At 31.1% G+C, this 10,507-nt stretch overlaps 1 non-coding gene across 1 annotated transcript; it reads left to right on the forward strand.

Annotated features, from left to right (window-relative positions):
- The first annotated feature begins 10,118 nt into the window (after positions 1 to 10,118).
- Positions 10,119 to 10,198, forward strand: TRNAL-UAG. Its single transcript has one exon. It is a non-coding gene; the product is annotated as a tRNA-Leu (tRNA).
- Positions 10,199 to 10,507: the final 309 nt, after the last annotated feature.

A 10,507-nucleotide genomic window follows, 5' to 3' on the forward strand; every position in this document is an offset into this window, starting at 1 on the left:
CAAAAAGTGGGTTTGAGAGAGAGTTTGAGAGTGTGAGAAGAGGTGATCCGTTTTCCCTTGGTCAGAGTGTGTAACTACAGAGGTAAGTGATGCTTTTGACCATGGTTCTATGTTTTCTGAAGGTTTTATGGACGTTAAGGGAGAGAGATGCATGTTGACGTGAGAAGTAGTGTTTTTGATGATTTATGCATGATTATATGTTTCTGTGTTATGTTTGATTTGTTGTTTGGGGTATTAGATAGTTTTGGACCCCTGTGATCATATACATGAGTATATGTATGTTGAGTAGATGAGATATGCATGTTTTGAGAGCTTGAGGGGAAGGAGAAGATGGTTTGCCGTTGAAACTGAGTTCTGGATGAACTCAGGTTCGGCAGCCGAAAGTTCATTCGGCCGCCGAACCTCCTGCATGGTGGCTTAGTTGCCACAGCTTGCCCCGAGTGTTTTTGCATGTTCGGCTCTGTTTGGGGACTTCGGCCGCCGAAGGTGCCGCCGAAGGTTAGAGACTTTCGTCTAGTATGTTTTGGCCCCCGAAACTTGCCCCCGAAAGGGTTCGGCCGCCGAAGCCTGATATTCGGCCGCCGAAGGTGCTTGAGTTTCGTCTCTGGAGAGGACATTCGGCCGCCGAACCTGTCGCCGAACATGTTCTGTCCAGCTTTTCTTGTACATGCTTTGCATGGCTAGTTAAGTGAGTTTCAGGGGATTCTTGGGGAGGATAAGAGAGGTCTTGATAAGTTAGTTTGGTCCCTCATTTGAATCTTTATGTGTTACAGACCAGAGGAACCAGAGAGAACAGCAGTGAGTACTGCTCCAGAGGTAAACCTGCAGAGTCAGTCAGTCCAGATAGCCAGAGGTGAGTGGAACTAAACTTATGACTTTTAATTGAACCATAAACTGTTTTTAGCATATCTCATGCATCATGTTTATGCCATAGGTTGATTGCATTAGTATCACGAATATGTTGCATTGCAATGTTATTTGGTGATGTGAGTAAATGCTGAATGATCCAATAGTCACAGACAGGAAGTCCAGGAGCCTTTGACTACGCCCTGGCACGTATAGCAAAGACCAGGAGCCTTTGACTACGCCCTGGCAGGTATATAGCAAAGTCCAGGAGCCTTTGACTACGCCCTGGCAATGGTAAGTTCACAGGTGTTATATACACATATACATATATGACAGGAAGACCAGGTGCTCGATTCTACGCCCTGGCACAGAGTTACTGGGACTATGTGGTGACAGGTTTACTCTTGCTGTGGCTTGTCTGTGATATGGCGCATTCCATGAGATCATATTTTACTGAGTTGTTTTACTGTTCTACTCACTGGGCTATAGAGCTCATCCCACTCCCTTAACCCCAGTTTTGCAGGTTCAGTGTACAATGTACAGGGACAGTCCAGCAGAGTACAGAAAGAGAAAGAGTAAAAGAGCTTGTAATCGTATAGAGTGGACATGTAACTTGTAAAGAGATGTTATAGTTGTGTATAACGTTAGAGTTGTGCTTGACTTAGTGATGTATGTGTTGTACATGATCTGGATATGTATCTATGTCTATGTTTTTCTGTATGTTTTATAACCAGGCTTAACAGGTATGAGTTAACCCATCTAGAGCAAGCTCTAGTCAGGGATACAGAGTACAGAGTACATGAGTACAGAGATAGTGCATGCACAGTTTAAGCCTTGGTTCAGAACAGAGTTTTATTTTCACTGAAAATGTATGATCATGTATGAGGTTTACAGGTACATAGAGAGTATTGCAGGCTTGCTACGGGTTCTGGCGGCCTTAAGCCGACCTGAATCCTAGCGCCGGTGACGGTCCTTTTTGGGGTCGTTACACTTTACAAACGTATGATTTAAGTTATAGACTTTAAAGGCTTTTGTTTTATCTGCTTGTTCTTAGTCTCTTACCTTCTTGTGCTAGGCCTAGCCTTTATCTAGTAATGAAATTGTTATCTTTGATTGAGAAAAATAAAAAGATTGAGCTTTAGTCTTAATTCTTTTTTTTTTTTAGAAAATTACTATTTGATGCGAAATTCATTAGTTAATATGATTGTACAAGTTACTTGATACGAACACAGGAATGGCACAATTCTTCAACAACAAGTTGTGTATTGAAGTATTCACACGTTTTAAAGATTTAATATGAGAAACTCCAAATCATGACAAATCAATAAAGATGATGTTATGAATAATATTTTGGTTCTTCTCCATTATTTAGCAACTTATCAAGGTTCAACATGTAGTATTCTAATATAGATTTCCTCCATACTTAGTTAACTTATCAAAAAATTCTTGTGGTTTTCTCTAGCTGGAATTGCTTGATTATCTATATTTCTAATCATATTGATTGGTTATTGGTTGGTTAGGGGTGTAGTTGGTAGAGCAACCTTTAGAAATTATCTAAGTTTTGTTCGTTGTCAAGTTGTGTGACAGAGTTTTTTATCACGAGTTGATCTTGGGTTCCGCATCAGTTGATATCAGAGCATGGTGATAGATAAATTCCTATATATCTAAGTTTATCTGTTTCATAAGTTTTATTTTTATTTTTGTTTAATTTTAGTTTTATCTCGTTATTTCAGTTTGCAAAAAAAAAAAGTTTTATTTTAGTTGTGTGAGATTTCAAAAAAAGAAAAGAAAAAAAAACATGGTATATGGAAGATCCAAGAAATTACATTCAAGAGACCAATTAAAGATCCTTAAATCCTTAAGTAAAATTATGATTTCATAAAAGCGCAGATTAAAGAATTACAAGAAGAAGCGAAAGTTTTAGAGAAGTTTCTATTGCCATGGACAAAACAATTTCAATTACTACCACAACATGTTGATAATGAAGAAATTTCAACCATATTTTAGCAGAAATCTTTTGAGGAAGAAATCATAATTGAGACCAAACATGATAAAGATGATTATTTTGTTGAAGAAATCAATGCAGTTGATATAGAAACTCCTTCAATAAATCAAAACCATGACAATTAAGTTGCTTGTGAGATTGTTGGTGAAGAGCACAAGTTCGAAGCTGAGTATGTATACGTCGATCCTTTTCTTACTATCATGCTTGTAGATTCGAGGACAAATCTTTTCGAGAAAGAAGAGAATGATACAAGCACGGTAATGACACAATTCTTCAACAACAAGTTGTACATTTATGTATTTACATTCTTCAAAAATTTAATATGGAAAGCTTTAAATTATAACAAATCAAGTTACCATCATTTAATTCAAAGCTTATGAGATAATAACTATATTTGGAAAGTATGGAAGAATAAGGAAATAAGCAACACACTCTTAACACATGTGGACGCGCAACACAATTTGAAATCGCGTAATGCATGTATGGCCGAATTGCACTTAAACCAATTTTATTATTTTAGTATTTTAATATTTTGTGAGAATTATTTTAAATTAATTTGGTTTAAATTAGAAGACAAATTCGTATAGCCTATTCAGGAAGGAGATTTATCCAAGACAATTTAGGAACATGATCTTTAATGTAATCTAGATTTAACTATTTGATTAGATATCATTTCTATATTGTAATTACATATTTCTACAATAGAATTAGAATTTGAAAGCTATAAAAATATACTTAAGGTGTCAGCCACAAATAAATCAAGAAAGATAATGTTATGAATAATATTTTGGTTCTTCTCCATTGTTTAGCAACTTATCAATATTCATCCTTATGGAATTCTAATATGGATTTCCTCCATACTTAGTTAACTTATCAAAAATTTCTTATAACGTTTTCTAGTTAGAATTGCTTAATTATCTATGTTTCTAATCATATTATTTGGTTAGGGGTGTGGTACAACAACCTCTGGAAATTATCTAAGTCTCATTCATCGTCAAGTTGTGCGATGGGATTTTTGATGCATGTATAAAGGGATAATACTTTTCAACAGTTTGAAGTATAAGAATGTTGTGATATTCTTTGAGTATTCAACTAAGCAAACAAGAAATTATGAAGAATCAAAGAGAAGTCGAATTATTCATGTTAAATACCACATTTGGAAGAGAAGAAAAAGAAATTGGCTTAGTTATTTAAAATTCGTGTGTCCAATTTCAGTCATAATTTATTTATTTTTGGAAACTCATACATGAGATATTTTAGTATATTTTGGTATCTTTTATAATCTTATATGGATTAGGAGTCAAATTAGTAGGATTAGATACAATTTTCCTTATTTAAATAAGATTATCTTCTATTTTTCTATTTCAATTAAAATTTGTCTTATTTTTCTATTTCCATTAGAACTTATTTTGTTTTTCTATTCTAATTAGGATTAGAAGATATATGGCTATAAATAGCCTTTATTTTATAAATAAGTTAATAAGTAAAGATTTGAGATTTTTCTCTATAATGAGAATTTCTATTCACCGTTGCAAAGATGGTTAATACTTTGTGCCTCTATATTTAGTAACTTATCAAGTTTCAACTTTGTTGCATTTTAATATGGATTTCCTCCATTTTTAATTAACTTATCAAGAATTTATTGTGGTGTTCTCTAGCTGAAATCGATTGATTATCTTTATTTCTAATCACATTGGTTGATTAGAAGTGTGGTAAAGTAACTTCATGTAAGATATCTTTACCACGTCTTTGTCAAGTTGTGTAACGGGATTTTTTTATCACGAGTGGATTCTGGGTTTCGCATCAATCAGTTTCAAAGCGTGGTGATAGATAAATTCTTATTTATCTATGTTTATTTGTTTCATAAATTTTAGTTTTTATTTTTGTTTAATTTAGTTTTATCTCTTTATTTCAATTTGCAAAAAATAAAAAATAAAAAAAAATTATAAAAAAGAAGAGTAAAAAAAAGCATGGTATATAGAAGATCCAAGCAATTCCATTCAAGGAACCAATAAGAGATTCTTAAATTCTAAGTGAAAATTGTGATCTCCTAAAAGCGCAGATCAAAGAATTCCAAGAAGAAACGAAAGTTTCAGAGAAACTTCTACTGCAATGAGTAAAACAATCTCAATTACTACTATAATATGTTGATAATAAAGAAATTTCAACTATATTTGATGATAAATCTTTTGAGAAAGAAATCATAATTGAGACCAAACATGATAAAGATGATTATTCTGTTGAAAAAATCAATGTAGTTAATATAGAAACTCCTTTAATAGATTAAAGCCATAACAATCAAGTTGCTTATGAGATTGTTGTTGAAGAACACAAGCCCGAATATGAGTATATGTACATCGATCCTTTTCTCACTATTATGCTTATAGATTCGAGGATAATCTTTTGGAGGAATGAGAGAATGATACGAGTATGAGAATACAAGAGAATAGGAAAAAAGGCGAAAAAGATTTTATAAAAATGAATTAATTCATGTATTCCTCAATAATAAACAGAGGCATAGTACTCTGTTTAAATAGATTACAAAAATAACTAAATAGCTAGAAGTACGGCACAATATATTGTTAGACTACCATATGTAACAGAACGTATAACTCGTAGAACTCTAAATTACTGAAAATCAGCAGAATCAATTACCAACCTTATCTCTCCAGGCTCAAGTCATGTAGTCAGCCTTATTACTCCAAGGGGTGAACACATCCTTATCACTCCCTTGGTCAATATCCCCCCTCATAATTTTTTACCAAATTGTACATTGAAGTATTTACACTATTTAAAAATTTAATATGGGAAGTTTTAAATCATGACAAATAAAGAAAGATGATGTTATAAATAATATTTTGGTTCTTCTCCATTATTAAGTAACTTATCAAGGTCCAATCTAGTGTCGTTCTAATATGGATTTTCTCCATACTTAGTTAACTTATCAAGAACTTCTTGTGGTGTTCTCTAGTTAGAATTGTTTGATTATCTTGTTCCTAATCACATTGGTTGGTTAGGAGAGTAGTAGAGCAACCTCTGAAAATTATCTAAGATTCGTTCGTTGTCAAGTTGTGTAATGGAATTTTCGATCACGAGTTGATATTAGGTTATATATATATATATATATATATATATATATAAACACCACATCTATAAAATGCACATCAATATATTTAAAAATTAAAAAAATTCCCACTGTAGGTATACCTAAGGGTCTGAAAGTGCGTTTGAAGTTGGAGATTGGGTGTTCCTTAAACTCTAAGCATACAAATAGAACTTTTTGGCTATGAGAAAGTCCTTGAAACTCCCAGCCAAGTGCTATGGGTCATCTAAATTGTTTCAAAAATTAGTTAGGTTGGTTATATGCTACAGTGCCTCCCAATTCTATTTCATGTCTCCTTATTGAATAAGAAGATTGGAATGATATTATAGCTAGCAAGACTTGTATACCATGTCTTTTATTTTAAACCATCTTGGAGATAAGAAGATTGTCATGAAGCGGATATTATTACATATTATAGGAGAAAGAAGAGAAACGTAAAGGAGAAAAATATGTAATTAGACTTCAGGGTAAATTAGTTATAGATTCATAAAGTAATTAGACTAGTAGAAGGTTGTTATCCAGCTGGGTTTCTATCAGAAAAACAGTATATATACGTGCAGCTTATTGTAGAGAAGCTATCCAAACACATTAATATAGAATGCTATTCTCTTTGCTTCTTTAATTTCTTTTTCTCACCTATTTCTTCTCCTTCACTACTCATAATTCTTCTTCTTTCTCTTTTTTAATTCCTTCTTCAATATTGTTTGGCAAACTGCTAAAGTACAGCTGGCAACATAATTAAAAAAGGAAGTTACCGTTTTATCTTATACATTAGGAAGAGAAACTTGCTTTAAACTCTGTTGCAATTCCAAGCAATATTGTGCATTCTTAAACAAATAACCAGTCATCATAACACTGTACATGAGTTGTGAAAGATTTTTTGCAACATGAAACAAATAACCAATCTTATTCTTATTATCAAAAAAAGGCAAATTTCTTTCCTTGTAAATCAGTAAGTTCACAAAAACTCAAGTACACTCACAGTGGTAACTGTTATAGCAAAAAATTGTGGTGGTAGTGTGCCAATCATATTTGTCATTGTTTGTCGCAGTGCATCAACTACCTAGACAAATGATTTCAAATATGGATGCTTTATTGTCAACTTTTCACTCCACAATTTTAAAATAAACAAGACAGGTTGATTTGTAAGAAAAAAGTTAAATTGGTGCTAATAAGAGGAGAGTTCTCAAAATCTGATGCGGTGCCCTTTTCACAAACACCTCCAAAAACTCTGGTTGCACATTTTTAACATACTCCAATAGAATTTCTGTCATGGTTTCTAACTATATATTTCAAAGAGGAGACTCAAAATCCAAACTCAAATGAATCCATGACAAAAGTATAAAAACCATAGTCGCTTATAGTTTCACCATGCCAAATATATCAATATTAAAAATAAGTTGTTAAGGTCCCTAAAGTAGGATCTGGTTATAGGACAATTGAGTGAAAAAAATAGAGTTAATGGATGAGGGTGGAATCAGGTCCTCTTTTTTCGACCTATGATGAAGGTTGTATGAGCTCATTAAGACAGAACTTGAAAATCTCTTGAGTTATGTACTCAACAACTTTTGACAAATTAATTATGTCTCATTTATTATCTCAACTGAACTTAAATACAAAGGAAAGAGATAACTTCTTCCTATAAATAATTATTAGCATGATCAGAACATGAAGGATCACCCTCCTATAACTAAGAAAAGTGGAAGAAAACAGAGCAAAACACTAACGCTACTACTGATAGCACTACTAACAGTACCATCAACCACTAGCAGCACTACTACATCACCATTAACACATAAGAAACAACACTACTAGCAAGTAAGATATCATGGGTAGTAACAGTATATGGAGCTAGTTTTTTTCCGCTGCATTAGTGACTTTGACTTAGTCTTGTATTTTAATATTTTTATTTTGCATTTCAATATATTTCTTTCTCCATATGTGAATCTCTTGTATATTAGCAAAGGTTTGCTAACATTACTCTCCCCTATGTTAACAAGCTTGTCCTCAAGCATGAGAGCAGAGAATTATTATTTCAACTGAGTGGTAGTTTTCCAAGATGGATCCTTCTCATTGTTTCCCATTTATTGATGATGGAAAAAATGCTCACAACGAGTTAGTCAATCTAGAGGATCTTTTTTGCCTATTGAATCGTGAAAAATCCAATATAGCAAATGTAGGGAGCATAGGAGCACTACTGGAAGAATCAAATCCTACATAAGTTAAATTGGTTGCCCCTTTTAATTTTGAAGAAGCTCAACTTTAGGTATTGCCATATAAGCAGGGTGCAGACTATTTGGCACTAGCTAGGAGTGAGTATTCGATCAGTTCGATTTAAAATCAAACCGAACTGAATAAATCGAAAATCAAAATTTTAGTATTTATGAAAACCGAACCGAATCGATATTTGAATTTCTTATATTTTAACAAATGTCCGGTAACACTAGTATATTTTTAAATTTTTTTTAATTGGAAATTACTCTCCACATAACCTTAGGGTGTTTTTCTTTTTGCCAGAACTTTAAGGTTAATGAGAGATCCATAAATTTTGTTCAGCAGGTCTAATTTTAATGAATGAGCAATGAAAATAAAACATCTAAAATAAATATATATTTAAAAATTTATAAAAAATAATAAAATATTATAATTAAATTACAATTTATCTATTTTTTATTAATTACAATATATTAATAACAACTTCATTTTTAATGTTTACAAATATATTTTTCAATGAATAGATCAATAGCTTCTCTTTCATTCTATCATGAAATCGACTTTTAATAATATTTATTGTAAAAAAACTCTTTTTACTATATAATTGTGACAGGCAAACTCATAAAAAAAATAATACTATTAAAGATAATATATAATTTAATATAATATTTATGATAAAATTTATTTTTTTTTTAAATTAAATTATCTAACTATAGAAATAATATTTCCATTTTATTTTTTTAAAATTTAAATAATCTAACTGATTATGTATAAAAATAATACTTATTTATATTTAAGTAGTTTTAAATTTAAATCATGTAATCTATTGCCCATTAAATTTATATTTTTTAAGATTAAATTATTTTTTAAATTTAAATAGTTCATGAAATTTATAAGTAATAAAACATTACTCATAAAAATACTTTTATTTATAAAAAATTAAAATTTATTTCTTTAAATTTAGATAATTTAATAAATAATTTTAATTATATAAATAGATTAAAAACTAATTAAGTGAAATAACTAATTTTTAATAATAAAAATAATGTATAAAATTAAATTACACAATGAATGAATATTGAAGTTGAAATTTTAGAGATGAAAAATAAATTTTTTGAATTGAAAAAAATAGATAATAGCAGGGATAAAATAAAATGAACTACTAAAATTAAATCAACTAAATAATATTGGAGGTGAATAAGGATTTATTTAATAAAAAATTAAAGAATTTAATTTTATAAAATACAAAATATTTTAATTGATTAATATTTGATTAACGCAAATTTAGGTGGAAAACAAAAACTAGTTTTTGGAAGCATAATTATGATTAAATTATGTCTAATTACCTCAAAAAACAAACTGGGATGGGATGTCTAGATGGCATCAAGTATTGAAGTTCGATTCCATTTTCAGAGCAAACCCTTCTCATGAATTACACAGGCCAGTGACTATCTCACTTTGCAGCATTTCAAAATCATAAATTTACTTAACAACAATAAATAATCAATTTTAAATCACATATATGCATACAGATACTGGGAGAAGTACCAGAGAGCCATTGGGGGGCTTGGAATCACCATGCTGAATCATCCTTGGAAGAATTATAAGCTCTAATTCTCAAGGCTAATCTTCCATTAAAACTATCCTTGGTCTTTCTTAGGAAACTTACTGATGGTGGAGCAAAAACAAGAATCGAAGAAGAAGAAAATTTAGATACAATAAGGGATGTTTTCAAAGTCAAGGCATCCATCTGAGCTAATCACTTTTTTCTAATAGTGAATTTTTCACAGGAGACAATTATGTTAAATAAACCCTAATGCTATTTTAAATTCTTGCCATTCACAGAAATCAATTAGAGAGCGGTCTGTGGACCGAGCTTACAGTCTTCTTGATCCCAGAAACAAGGGTTGATTTGGTCTTTATTTGATTGAATGTGCAAGAGAATGCATCGACAGTTTGGCCGAGTGGTCTAAGGCGCCAGATTTAGGCTCTGGTCCGAAAGGGCGTGGGTTCAAATCCCACAGCTGTCATTTTTGAAGTTCCCCTTTTATTTTCGCCACCGCTGGATTATGAACTAAAATCAGAATGTTATATTAGGTTAAGGAATTATGGCGAATTTTAATCCTTCACGCGTCAAATATTTTGTTTTTGTCAATTGTTATATATATATTAAAATTAAAAATAATTTTACAAGAGTTTACTAAAAAAAATCCTTTTTATATTTATATTTTTATTTTATATAAAATCGTTTTATTATATTAAATATTAATTTTACTAACTATTGTTTGAATTTTAACCACTAAATCATATCTCATTAAAAAATAGTTATCAATTCTTTT

The sequence above is a fragment of the Manihot esculenta genome, chromosome 5 (assembly GCF_001659605.2).
Source record: "Manihot esculenta cultivar AM560-2 chromosome 5, M.esculenta_v8, whole genome shotgun sequence".
Classification (NCBI taxonomy): Eukaryota; Viridiplantae; Streptophyta; class Magnoliopsida; order Malpighiales; family Euphorbiaceae; genus Manihot; species Manihot esculenta.